At 38.9% G+C, this 14,022-nt stretch overlaps 1 protein-coding gene across 1 annotated transcript in view; it reads right to left on the bottom strand.

Annotated features, from left to right (window-relative positions):
- Positions 1-13,429, bottom strand: part of col8a1b (collagen, type VIII, alpha 1b) — a 35,756-nt gene extending 22,327 nt beyond the window's left edge. The window contains exon 1 of the mRNA XM_072446932.1: positions 13,412-13,429. The gene's annotated coding sequence lies outside the window, so the exon portion shown is untranslated. The remainder of the gene's footprint in view (positions 1-13,411) is intronic.
- Positions 13,430-14,022: the final 593 nt, after the last annotated feature.

The following is a 14,022-nucleotide window of genomic DNA, read 5'->3' as shown; positions in this document are numbered from 1 at the left end:
AGGTTTGCCTTGGTTAGCAGTGTTGAGTAAACAGAAAGCTCCGACTGCGTTCTGTCTATAGCCTCCGTTATTCAACATAACAACCCCCAACATAAAAAAGTTTTTAAATGGGATGAAAAGAAAAGCGGAGAGAGACAAAGATAATGAGACAAAAGAAAGTCACCCGAAAGCGTATTTAGCGCTTGGCTTCACTGTGACTACAGTTGGAGAAGAGGAAAGACCGATGTGTTTGCTGTGTCTAAAAAGTTTTTCAAACTTCCTATAAGTTCTCTGTTCTTTTCCTCTGTATCTACCGCTGTATCTACCGGCGTTGCAACAATGGAATTTCCCCATATGTGGACAATAAAGGATTATCTTATCTTATCTTAAAAATGCTCGCAGCGGACAGCATGAAGCCAAATAAATTAGCGCGTCACTAAATACATTACACCCCAATCACGCAGATAAGCCGCTAGAGTTTTTTCAGCGAAAACATGCTGAATATTGCCAACAGTCATCCCTCTTTGTGAAGGCTACTTCAGTAAACCATCGAGCGCTGTTAGCATCATATAAGGTGGCGTACCCAATTGCGCAGTGCAAAAAGCCCCACACCATAGCAGAGGAGCTGATACGGCCTGCAGCATTAGTCATTAACATGGTCTCTGTCATGCTTGACGACGCCAGTGCAGCAAAACTAAAAACTATCCCTCTGTCCAATGACACTGTCGCCAGACGTATAGATGACATTGCTAACGATCTTCAAGAACAGCTGGTAGATAAACTCAAAGACAAACGTTTTGCCGGTGAAGCAACTGACAGCAACAAAGACTGCCTGTTTATTGCTTATGCATGTTTTCACTTGTCAAACTCCCTGTGTGAGGATCTACTTTTTTGTAAATATGTCAGAGACAGAGCCACAGCTGAAGAGCTATTCAAAATTCTGGACTCCTTTTTGACCGAGAATGGGCTAAAGTGGGAGAACTGCATTGGTATTTGCAGTGATGGTGCACAAACCATGGCAGGGAATAGAAAAGGACTTAGGGCACTCATCAAGACAGCCTCACCTCACACTGAGTGGACACACCGTATTATACACAGAGAAGCATTTGCATCCAGGCAACTTTCCCCTGAATTAAGTGAGGTTATGACTGACCTCATAGGTGTAGTCAATTTTATAAAGACCAGACCACTAAAAAAAAAGAGTCTTCTCTTTTCGCCATCTGCAAGGAGATGGGAGCTGAACATCAAGCTGTGCTCTATCAAAGTGAAGCAAGGTGGTTGTCACGAGGAAAAGTCTTGTCCCGAGTCTTTGAGCTAAGAGAGCAAATAAGTGTGTTTTTGGAGCAGGAGCACAAGTATGAAGTGGCAGAAAAAAATTGTGATTAGAACTTCCTGGGAAAACTGGCCTACCTGAGTGACATATTTGGAAAGCTAAATTAACTGAATCTACAGCTTCAAGGGAAAGATAAACACCTCCCTCAGGTCACAGACAAGATTAGCTCTTTCACCCGAAAGCTTGCAATGTGTGGCAGGCAACTTGATGAAGGAAACACTGATTCATTCGAGAACCTGCATGAATTTGTGTAAACTAATGACTATGATGCTATCTCAGTGATTCCACACATTAAGCAGCATATTTCTTCACTGATGGGATTCTTTAAAAAGCACTTCCCTGAAAACAGTTCCCAGTATGATGTTTCAGTGCACCAGCTCCAACTGGTTTCAGCTCTGCAGAAGAGGACCAGTTCATTGACATGACGTCTGACGTCTGACACATTGAGACTGAGGTTCACGTCACAGACACTCAGTGCATTCTGGCTGAGTGTAGAGAGGCAGTATCCACTCTTAGGGGAGAAAGCTATAAGCATTCTGCTTCCTTTTGCAACATCTAACCTTTGTGAGATTGGCTTCTCTGCTGTTGCTGCACTGAAGACCAAGTACAGGTCCCAGCTAAACATTGAGCAGGAGCTGAGAGTTGCACTATCATGCTTCAAACCTCGCTTCGAAAAGCTGTGCACTGCAAAACGTGCTCATTGTAGCCATTGATCCTGACTTCCTCCTCATTTTGATAAAAAAATCATTTTTGTTTTGTAGGTTTAAGTGTTTTGTATATTGTGCTCCTGAGTTAATGTTGCTGAACTGAATATAAATTAGTTATATTATTAAATATTATTTATTGATTTTATTTAATTTTGGCAATGGTGCAATTAGTTGGTCAAACATGTTTACAGTTTAAACAAGGATTTTTTTTATTTTTTTTATTTCAGGCATTGATGCACTTAAAATCTTTTCTGTTGCAGACTTAAAACAAGATTTAATAAAGTTATTCTTTGTAAGTTTTACTTTTCTTTTCTTTTCTTTAATGTTAATAAGGATAAAATGTTATGCAGAGATGTACTTATAACAATTTTATAAAATTATTTTATTTATAGTCACGGTGGGGAGTGGGGGGGCGCAAATAGTTTTCTTCTTGGTGGGGGGGCGTAACAGAAAATAATTGAAAAGCACTGCGTTAAAGCAACATAGAACATGAAAAAACTAACAACATTTTGTCATAAAACATCTAACAGGGGCAAACACAAGAGGAAAGTTGCAATATTGATTTCAAACTGAATGCCTTTGAACAAAGTTCTCACCCTCTGGCATGCTGTTCAAGCAGTTTTGAGAGTAAAAACTATAGTTATTGCCTCGGCAAAAAAGAAACAAATTGAGACAAAGCTAAATGATCAGCAAGAAAAACTAAAATTGATGGAGGCAAATCATGCCAAGAAATGCAACAGGAAATTAAAAAGATAACCTCATAGGGAATAGTTAATAAAATGCTCTTTACCAAACAACGATGACAGTATATCAAAATGTTATGAATTATTATCCTGAAAACTTAGAAAACAACAAGCTGATTTTTAAAATATGGGACAAGCAATGTACTGCAATCTTAATCAAACTAGACCAAATTCAATCTCGGTTGCTCGAAAGATGGAGCTCCCCAAACTGTCAATTTTATACATTTTAAGGATACGTTTTATATTGTGTACAGCCTGTAACAGTGTTTTATTATGTTTTTATCTTTTTAACCGCTGGATATCTGGATTTGTATGTTTTTAACTACTAAGACTAGATCAAACTAGGATGCCGTCGCTCAACTCCTCATCTGACTGTGAGAGTAGCGTGCGTGGTCTAGAGCCAGCAGGTGACCGAGCTGGAGCAAAGACTATCTGTGCTGTGTGAATTTGGGACGACCATGATCCGGCAGTGGTCCTCGGTGGGACCCACGCTACTGCCACAAGAGCCCATTTTGCAGACACAGCGAGCTTCTCCACCAAAGCCTCCGAGACCCGGTGACCCTCCTAATTGGCTCAAAGTGGGAACTCGGAGTCGTGCTGCTGGTTCCAGCAGGGAGCCATGCCCAAGTTTGGCACTGGGCCACACACAGAAACCCACAGCACTCATCCTGGGATCATCCATCGTGAAAGACGTGCGGGTGGGAAAGGGCTATACCTGCTGTCATACTGGTGCCCTTGAGCAAGATATAAACACCACCGCTCCAAACATCCTGCAGCATCACCCGTCTGTGTCTTCTGTGGTCGTTCATGTTGGCAAAAACTATTTAAAACTACAGAAATCAGAGAAACTCAAAGCAGACTTTATTTCCCTGATCAACCCTGGAAAACTGGGTGTCATTTCAGCTCCACTGACAACCCCCTTCTTTGGAGATGTGAAATTCAGTCGCGTCAGACAGTTGCATGTTTGGCTTAAATCATAATGTGGTGCCAAGCAAATTCCATATGTGGACAATTTGAGTTGTTTAAACGTGATCGATTTCAAATATGTATGGATCTTGTCTTCTCTCTTTTAACATCGACCTCACTCTTGCATCTGCACCTGTCAATGTGTGACAATCAGGTATGATGACTTAAAAAAACTCATGGACCTCTTAAAATATTCATGGACTCATGGACCTCTTAAGATACCTTAGAAATTGTGTCAGGGCTTCAACCTGCCCAACACTCTATTGCACCTATGCAAATGTGTGCAATTGTATGTGTTAATAGTCATTAGATCTATTTGATTTTTCTAATTAGGTATTCACTTGGTGTTGTTATTCCAGTGAGATTTTAAATGTGTTATTTGTTAAATATCATTAGATACACTTGTTGTTGTTGTTGTTGTTTTAATTAGATATTTACTTTAATGTATCTGTCATTGTACCAATTGGATTTTTAAAATGGAAATAAAAGAACATTAAAAATCCGGCAGTATTTATTACTAGTAGTAGTATTAGAGGTTTATCCTGTAATTTTACAGCTTAACAAGAATGGACATAAAAATCATACTAGAGGCGCGACCGGGTTGAGGCTGAAGTAAAAAATACTTGTAATGCCCAACCCTATTTAACTTTAAAGTGCAGATTTCCAAGAAAAGCAGCATATCAGAATCAATCGAACAAAACAGACTCTATAGATTACTCTTTATACAAACAATATCGTTCCAGAGTTGTATAGTTTTCCAAAAATTATGTTTTAAACCTTGAATAGGCATCTCTTGAGTATGATTTTTTTTTAGTTGGTAATCCAACTTGTTCCATATACTAATCCCTTTAACAGAAATACAGTTACTTTTTTTAAAAATCCATTCAGTTTAATTTGTATAATTATACATTGAAACATTTAAACGCTTTTGGTGCCAACATTAAAACAACATGATGTAGTTTACTGCGACCAGACAAATAGGTAACTTGAACATAAGTGAAAGAACACTGGGGCAGGATGAATTCATGTTTTTAAAGATCCCTTATTATGCTATTTTTCCTCTTTCATAGTCTACCCTAGGGGTATATTTGATAATAATAAGTGTTGTGACACCCAACACCCATAACATAATCGTTATGAAGTATCACCCATACCTTGGACCCCGATCACAAACCCGGAAATGCAAACGGCTTGGTTTGAGATTCGATCTATTCTGGGTGGGAGGAGACCAGATTTTAAGTCAACTCCCACCCAGAAGCTGCTCGCCTTCTGATTGGCTGAGTGCCCGAAGTTATGAACGAAAAAAATATTCGCCTCCCGGGCACCGCTACACAGCAGCACACAGGAATGCCAAGTTATCAAAGAATAAAAGCAATAATCACATTTCAAGCACTTGCACAGTCATCATAATAAATTAAAAACATCACAAAACAATGTAATAACAAATGCCTCGTCAGGAAATGTGCGTGAGTCGCACGTGTACATGTAGCTTTAGTACTTACAGCTCTCGCGCTGAAACTAACTTCACCGCGGTGGCTCTCTTCCACGTTGTGGGCAAAAACACCCGAAATAAACTCCAGTCACCTTCCACGTACTGTGTCCTCTTTCGGCAAATTAAACAGTTTAGATACATATTTACAGCCGAAAACACATTTTCTCCAAGAAGACACGGTGAGCAAATCAAGCTGTGCCCGCGTCACCCCCCCCCCCCCCCCCCTCCCCCTTTTCCCCTAGGCGCTGAGGCGGGGGAAGGGAGAGGGGGGTGGGGAGAATGGGGGCCATGCGGTGATTATGACGCGTTGCTGTGGGTAGGCCCCGTCCGCCTGCAGATCCGAGGATATAGACTGAACTCGCTAAAAACTGCAGGAATTAAAAAAAACACTTTCGGGCACATATATGAGGCACCAATAGCAAGAGTAAGAAGGTAAGAAGGTTAAAAGCTCTGGAGAGTCGATTTTGCATGATATGGGACCTTTAATGTTTTGTTTTTTTTTAAATATAAAATGTTATTATTTAAATTATTTAATTTTAATATTGCAGAACAAAAAAGTTTAATGCCACAGTCTGGACCATTACAGGCAATGTAATAATCTCCATGGAGTAAAGGTGGCCCTCCTCCAAAAAAGTTATATCATGCAATTTAAAGTTTTCTATCGACTGGACAAACGTTTTGGCAAGGGAATAAGTTTTGCCCCTCTTCCAAGTAGTTTTCACAACCCAGTTAGATCTGAAGGAGCTGCTCTCATCTTGTGGTCTCTGTCTCACCGACCACAAAGTTGTGAAGGACTATGGTGTGGATGGACTTGATGGACACTCTGTTCTGCTAAAAATATACCTAAAAATATACATTTGTATAAAAAAGATCATTACAGAAAAAGATTGACCATCGGACAGCAAAGCTCAGACTCAGAGTCTATGTCCTGTCCTAAACCAGAGCTACACCAAAACAGAACTCCTACTCAGACCAGCCTAATGTCCAGGCTCTACACAGCGCATGCACCGCTGTGTCATGCGCTGCACGCCCCTCGGTACACCTAGATAGCGTTTCAAGTCTTTATGTTCTGTTATTTCAATATATTTAATAACTTTGTCATTTGGTGGGCCACAACCAGAATCTTGTTCTTAAAGGTCCCATAACACGCAAAATCGACTTTTCAGAGCTTTTAACCTTCTTACATTGCTATTTGTGCTTCATACCAGAGTGTTTTTTTGATTGATTCCCGCAGTTTTTAGCTATAGTACAGACTATATCCTTTCCTCGAATCTCTAAACTGACGGGGGGGTGGGTGCAGGACCGCGTCATAAGGGCAAGCACGCGTCATCATCCCCCCTCCCCCCTCTCCATTCCCCTACCGCCTCCCGCCCCCTTCCCCCCGGCTCCGCGCTGGCTCCGCCAGGCTAACCCGTGTCTCTCCATGCAAGCCTATTCTAAACCGGAGATTTTCTGCTTCGATTTACGACGAAACACGGCTCAAAGAGGCCCAAAACGTCATTAATGATATCGCACTCTTTACTATTATCACAATGGTGAAGGTTTATGTGGCAGTTGATGCAGCAACCGGGAAAATAAACGGAGAGAAGTTCTAGCCGATACCGAGAAACCCGGAAATAAGAGCGCGATGGACATAGACTTTTATACATATATATAGATCTATAGACATATCTGTTCTGCGCATGCTGTAGAATTAACACCAGTTTTATTTCTTTAACTCCCTTTATTTCTTTAACTCACTTTATTTCTTTAACTCCCTGCTTGCAGCGTGTCCTAAAAGCTCCATAAAAAGCTTTCAACTGGTTCAAAATGCAGCAGCAAGATTACTAACAGGAACAAAAAGAAGAGAACACATTACGCCAGTGCTGGAGTCTCTTCACTGGCTCCCCGTCGAGTTTAGAATCAAATTTAAAATTCTACTCCTGACCTACAAAGCCATAAATGACATGGCCCCATCCTACCTCAAAGATGCTATAGAACCATATCATCCAAACAGAGCTCTTCGTTCTCAGAATGCCGGCCTTCTGGTGGTCCCAAGAGTCTCTAAAAGTACTGTAGGAGGTAGAGCGTTTAGCTACCAAGCTCCTGTGTTATGGAATCAGCTCCCGACCCATGTTAAATATGCTGACACAGTCTCTTCATTTAAGTCCAGGCTTAAAACGTTCCTCTTCGAAATCGCTTATGGTCAGACCAGTTAGGAAGAGAAACATAAACCCACAGCTTTAGCTATGCTGCCCTAGGAGCAACTATGCTGGGGGAAGTATGACAGCTTGAGCACTATCCTCTTCTTCTGACTACTTATGCTATCAAACAATATTTATTTTTTAATTCCACTTGCAAACTGTTCACCGCCTTCTTTTTCTTTCTCTCACTCCTGAGGACCTGTGGACCCAGATGCCCCTCTCTTGGTGAAGTGGTCCCTGCCCTGTGTGGACGGTCCCTCATCTGCCTGAAGAGTGGGTCCAGCTCGCCTCCGACGGTCCCTCATCTGCCTGAAGAGTGGCTCCAGCTCGACTCCGACGGTCCCTCATCTGCCTGAAGAGTGGGTCCAGCTCGACTCAGACGGTCCCTCATCTGCCTGAAGAGTGGGTCCAGCTCGACTCAGACGGTCCCTCATCTGCCTGAAGAGTGGGTCCAGCTCGACTCAGACGGTCCCTCATCTGCCTGAAGAGTGGGTCCAGCTCCAGTCTCCTCGTGTCCGTCTGTGAGAGTCGGATCTCTCCTTTACTGGAACTCCTCCAGGTTTCTACTTTTTTTTCCCAAAGGGTTTTTTTTTGTAGTTTTTTCTGGCCGAGAAGGAGAGTCTAAGGACAGAGGACCCTGGGACATCGTCCCTCGCCACCACAGACATTGTCTGACTTCATCGCCACCACAGACATTATTGATTAATTTCTCCCTGTGGCCCTAAGAGGCAACTGTTGTTGTGATTTTGGGCCTTACAAAAATAAATTGATTTGATTTGATTTAGGCTCAAAGTAGTGTTGATCTGAAGTTCTATCGTTTGTCACTCACTCGCGCGGCGGGAGCAGCGCACGGCGGAGGACAGCCAGAAGGGGGGGTTTAGGTGCTCTAAAACTAAAAGAGGGCATTTTTCCATATGGCTTAAAATGAATTCATGCCCGCCGTTTGAAATGGGTCAAATATGTTAATGATTCTTTAGAAAATATTGCAATATGAAATATAAAAGAATATAACAAAAAGCAAAGGGGAAAAGGAAAACCCCCCAACTGGAAGCTTCTGGCTGAAATATTGGGGTATTTTCCGCAGTCTGATATAGGCCTAGAACAGGTATGCTGCCCGCACTTTTTAAGCCTGCAAGCTACTTTTAGATTCAACAAAGACTGAAGATCTATCTATAGAAACACAATATAGGCCTATATGAATAATATGTTATTATGTATAGGCATGCAAAATGAAGCAGGAAAGAAAAATATGTTAGAGCCAATGAAATCTCTTCATAAACAAGCCTTAAAAACCCTAGAACGGATACCATGTCAGCTAAACTTTGACAACATACATAAACTAGCCAAAATTTGAATAGTATATTGAATTCTAAGTAATAGTGCACTTGCATCTCTTCAGCACTTTGTTCAGTTCACATCTGTAGTGACTTTCAGAGCCACACGGGATTCCACCAGGGGCCAATGTGACATTCCAAAAGGGAAAACTACATTTGCACTAACAGGCTTCTCCGATAAAGCAATATAGGAGCGGAACAATCTTCCTCCTGAACAAAAAAGTCAAACAATCTATTCAACATTCTCTGTGGAACTTAAAAAGTGGCTATGGAATAATCAAACTTGTCATAATTAACAATTAAACATTCTTACGCTTATAATACACCTAATGTAGCACCTTTTGTTAACCGTTTTATGACATGCAACACCACATGCTGCGGAAATGTGTGTGTATTATGTAATTGTACACTTACATGAATAATTATTACTTCTCCACATGACAAAATGAGTTGGCTATGTTTTGTGATATGTATTTTATGGACTGTTTTAATAATGCAAATCTAATCTGATCTGGTCATGTATACTCCTTTAGTTTATGTAAAACTTGTTGAATGAGATGTGTGTGAGTGTATTAGGGTCAGAGCGAACTCTGTGAAATGATCTTATTGTTGAATGTGTTTTGTTTCCACTGGATTATTTATTCCTGTAATTTAGTTGAGGGAATTCAGATGGAAATTAGATATTTAGTGACAAACTGGTGAGGAAAATCTTTGTTTACTTGTAAAAAAAAAAAAAAAAAATGTTTACATTTTTAAAAAGATTTTGTTTTAGTCATCTGGACAATGTTAAACAAGACGTTTCGACGCTCATCCGAGAGTCATTCTCAATTTGCGGATCTAATCTGAGACCTTGGATACTTATTCTACTCTGAGTCCTGATAATAGCCTGCCCTGTTTTTATTCTTGTTTTTGTTTACACTGTGAGTTTGACCTGAAACCAATATTCTTTATTTTCAAAGAGTAATGAGAGTCAGAGTCCATGATTAGCATCAGAACGGCCAGGGCTGATGGCTACAATATGCTGTTGTACACTGCCGGAAGATTGAACCTTAAACCTCCATTTCTGTTTTGTTTTTTTCTGTACAAAAATGGCCTCTTTCAAACCATATTTTCTCCCTGCTTAGAATGTTCACCTCATTTTCTTCTAAAGAGTGGTTTGTGGCTTTGAGCTGATGATGCACAGCACTCAGTAATCCTGAATTTGCGTGCCGTCTGTACTGATACAGCCTTTTGTGCAGTGGCTGTTTTGTCTCACCTATGTAATGCTCTTTACAACTTTCCTCAACCTCAATTTCCTCCCTGCAGTTATCACAAACAGAAGTTGAGCTAATTATTTTCAATTATTTATTACATTGACATAAGTGAATCAGCCTCTGTTATGAACATCAGGCTCACATTAATTGGAGTACATGTTTTCACTGTTTTATTAAGATCACATCATTTTAACTGTCAATATCAGGAAAAGTTATAGATACAGGGTTTTGTAATAAGTAAGTAACGTATATTTCTCACGCACAGCTGCATTTTCGGTGATATTAGAAGGTAAAAAGTTAATTAGATCTATACTCTTTAAAAGCATACCTGCCAGGTAAGGGTTGATCATTTATGTACTGATGTACTGATATTTACGGCATGATTTAATGACAAAAATAAACTGCAAAAGCAAAGCTTCTGGCTCGTTTCCATTCATAACTGCTTAACATATGTAATCAATCAGCTGTCGGAGTGCTATATCAAGGAATTATTGAACTACCATAACTAAACTCCCCTGTGTCTCCATGAGGTCTTATTCCGTCTAAAACCTCCTACCCTGTTCAAACATGTTCTGAAATGCATTGGATTCTTTTATTATAGCAGTTCAGATTTCTTCTCAGATGTTTTCTCTCAAATGTTAATGGTCCTGGACATGTTTATAGTTTGCACTGTGAACTGACTACTATTAATAACAAATCAAATTGTTGGAAAGTTGTTGGAAAAATCACTTTGACAGATTTCGCCAAAATCTGTTCAAATTAATGCATTATTTACCATTTTAATTTACAGCGTTCGTAAAGCATTATGGGCCCTGATGGCTGATGCATTTTACAGGAGCGTCATAAAAACTCTGCTCTCCCTACAGTGCATCGCAGTATATTTACAGGCACAATAACTCCAGTCAAAGTTTAGATTTAGACAGACACAGAGCCATACATCTGCTCTTTTTTATGACTGAGATATGTTTTTACAACTAAGATACACAATGCCAATTTTAAAACTTTAAACTATACAAACAGCAGAAAATCCAAAAATCCACATTCACAAATAACGTGCTGCTGCCAAAATCAAGTAAAAAAATTCACTAAACATTTGAACTGGAATAAAACACATGTGGGCAAGTAGCTCAGCTTTGCCCAACAACCTGTAGGTCAGTGGTTCCATCCCTGTGCGTGCTGATGTTTTATCCTTGCAAGACTGTGTTCTGAGTGCTTGCTGCCTGCTCGTCTCCGTGGAGATGTTGATGCTTTTCCAGGAATATTCCTCTGTATGGCATTAAACTTATTTGTCTTGTTTTTTTCCCCCAATTACAGTTGTTTTTATTTCTCAATACACCTTGAAAAACATGCATTCTCACTGTGAATGGGCTCAACTTTACATGAAATGATGTTTGCACGACAAAATGTAAACTTCCTCAAACATTCTCGTTTGCCTCGCATCAATGCGAGGCAGCTCAGCAGAACGTACTGTATGTGCGCTTGAGCGCAGTACTGGCTCTGTGTATTTCAGTGGGAAATGTAGCTTTTCTGGTATATGTGAGGCTTGTCGCCATGCAGATGTTAATGCATTACTACGTAATATTAGTATTATTTTTTACCTCTTGTGTAATTTTAATAATTAGGTACAACTTTATAATAACTACACCTTAGTTAGCAAATGTATTTAACAAAGTAGTAACGCATACACAATCTTTAATAATGAACGGATTGAAATGAAACGGTTTATTAGTAACTACTTAATTTAGGGGTTAGGGTAATCGTTAAAGTTACACTATGTACATTTCTGGAGGTGACCTGATTCCATGAAATGCATCCCCGCCCATGGTAAGGACACTCAATTTTGATATTTTGATGTACTATAAGAAACATAAAAGAAAAACTGCTATTAACTTAATCTATTTTTGGCTAAAAATATCTTAAACAATTTGTCCATTATTTCTTCATGCTTAAATAAAAGGCAAATTATTTGCTGTTTTTATACAGAACCAACAATAATACCAATAATTCTACAGGTATTTCTTTCACCTGTATTCACAGTTTGCTCTAATACAAAAGCATACATTTTGTTCATTAACAATTCATTAACAATTTTAAATCAACACAGGTTTGTTGGATCGAGTAAAAATCCACTTGAAAAATTTCAAAATATATCTTTCAACTATCATATGTTTCCTCATCAAATGACAAATACTCTTGCTTTAGCGTCTCATGTTTTAGAAAATAAAACAATTAGTCTGCAAAAAGCATGCATGACTTAGAGCGCTATCCTCTGGCTGCAGAGGGAATTACATGCTAATGCAGCCACAGACTTGTAGAGTAATTGTGTCTGGTGATGATTTATGGACCTATGATGTCACAAAACGGAAAACTTAGGACCAAAGTGTAGGACTAACTAAACAGGATTCATCAAACAGGAGTAAATAAATAAAGCTAATACAACTCAATGTATGTTCTTGATGAGGGAACAATGGTTAAAGAGAGAAAAAGTACTTTTCCTCAATCTTCAATATGTGTCCATCGCCTGCATCAGAGGTGAGTAGAGTATCTTAAGAATGTACCCAATTGTAAAAGTGTGTACTTAAAACGAATATTAATCAAGTAGAAGTACAAAGTGGTCCAAGTAAGTAATTGTAAGACTAAGTGTCCGGACATACTCACAGTGGGAAGTGAAGACATGAATCAAAAATTGTATTCAAATAAGAGACTATTTAGATTTTATTTCAAATTAAAAGTAACAGCTAAATGTAACTGAGTACTTCAAGCTTCAAGTCCTCTCCATAGCCTTAAAAAGCTTTCCTTGCACATCAGCAAATGTAATTTTTTAAAGACCTTACACCTTAACCAGATTCATTCTAATGATTGTGGCGCTACAAAGCTTTGCAAGTTTATCGTTTTAGCTTGATACAAATTGCTACATTCTTCTGTGCTTCTGTAGATGCAATGTAGTTAGTTTACAGTCGCAAACATTATTTTAACTCTTTGAAATATAAAAAACTGAATAATGCAGGACATTCTTAAATTATTGATCCAAAATATCTAAAATAAAATAAAAGTCCACAAAATCAACCCATTCAAAGATTGTCTTTACAGTCTCTCAAAATATCTTTGTTAATTTTCCAGAAGACAGTAGATTATTCTTTTTCAAATCCTCAATTTTCCAAAATTGGCTTTCAAAAGTACTAGTAAAATATATTTTGTCGTATCCCTCCCTTGTGTCTGGGCTTTGGACTCCATGGGATAGTAACCGTAGCTGCTTCTGTCTGCTCCATTTATATAGTTTTTACGAAGGAATGTTGCAGTGCTGAGAAAAATGCACTATTTTGCTTCTTTGCCTCAGTTACATTTATTCCAATAATCTCTTTAATATAAACGAGATGCCAAGTTGTAACAAGAAATAGTTGGTAGACATGCTTTGCCTTACCTCTTTGTTGCAGCAGACTGGAGCATACGAAGATCTAGGTTTAGAAAGAACTTCTCAAATGGTTTGGCTTAAATCCGCAGGTAGGAGGAGCAGCAAGCTACAGGAGAGAGAGGAGAAAGAGAGCGAGACAAGGAAAGGAAAGAGAGAGCTAACAGGAGGAAACAGAAAAAACCTCCATTGATCTATATCGTTTCATTTAGCAAATTGTCCAAACATTAAAAGGGGTATATTGGGTTTTCAGGTACATATTATTTAACTATAACATAAGAAAATCACAATTTTACATTTACATACAAAAAGTTGGCATTGACCAACTGATAAGCCCTCCTCCTCATAGTGACATTTCACAGTAACAAGTAGCAGATTGTCATGTACATGTTTTGAAAAATCACACAGAGTATTAATATTTCAAATAATGAAATATAATTATTATAATCATAATAATTACTCAAACACTCAACAAATGCAAAAAAGCAATTGATTTTGTCCCTTCTAAAAAAACAAGAATACTTGTCTGAAGTGTTGCATATTTGTTAATTTAAAAAGTTGACAACAAAAACAAAAATCACTAAATCACAAAAAAATATGATATTATAATATGTATAGTTATG

The sequence above is a fragment of the Eucyclogobius newberryi genome, unplaced genomic scaffold (genome assembly GCF_026437365.1).
Source record: "Eucyclogobius newberryi isolate DKJ021-1_F unplaced genomic scaffold, fEucNew1.0.hap1 SCAF_1, whole genome shotgun sequence".
Taxonomy (NCBI): Eukaryota; Metazoa; Chordata; class Actinopteri; order Gobiiformes; family Gobiidae; genus Eucyclogobius; species Eucyclogobius newberryi.
The sequence above is the reverse complement of the archived record's forward strand: the minus strand, read 5'-3'. Positions and strand labels throughout refer to the sequence as shown.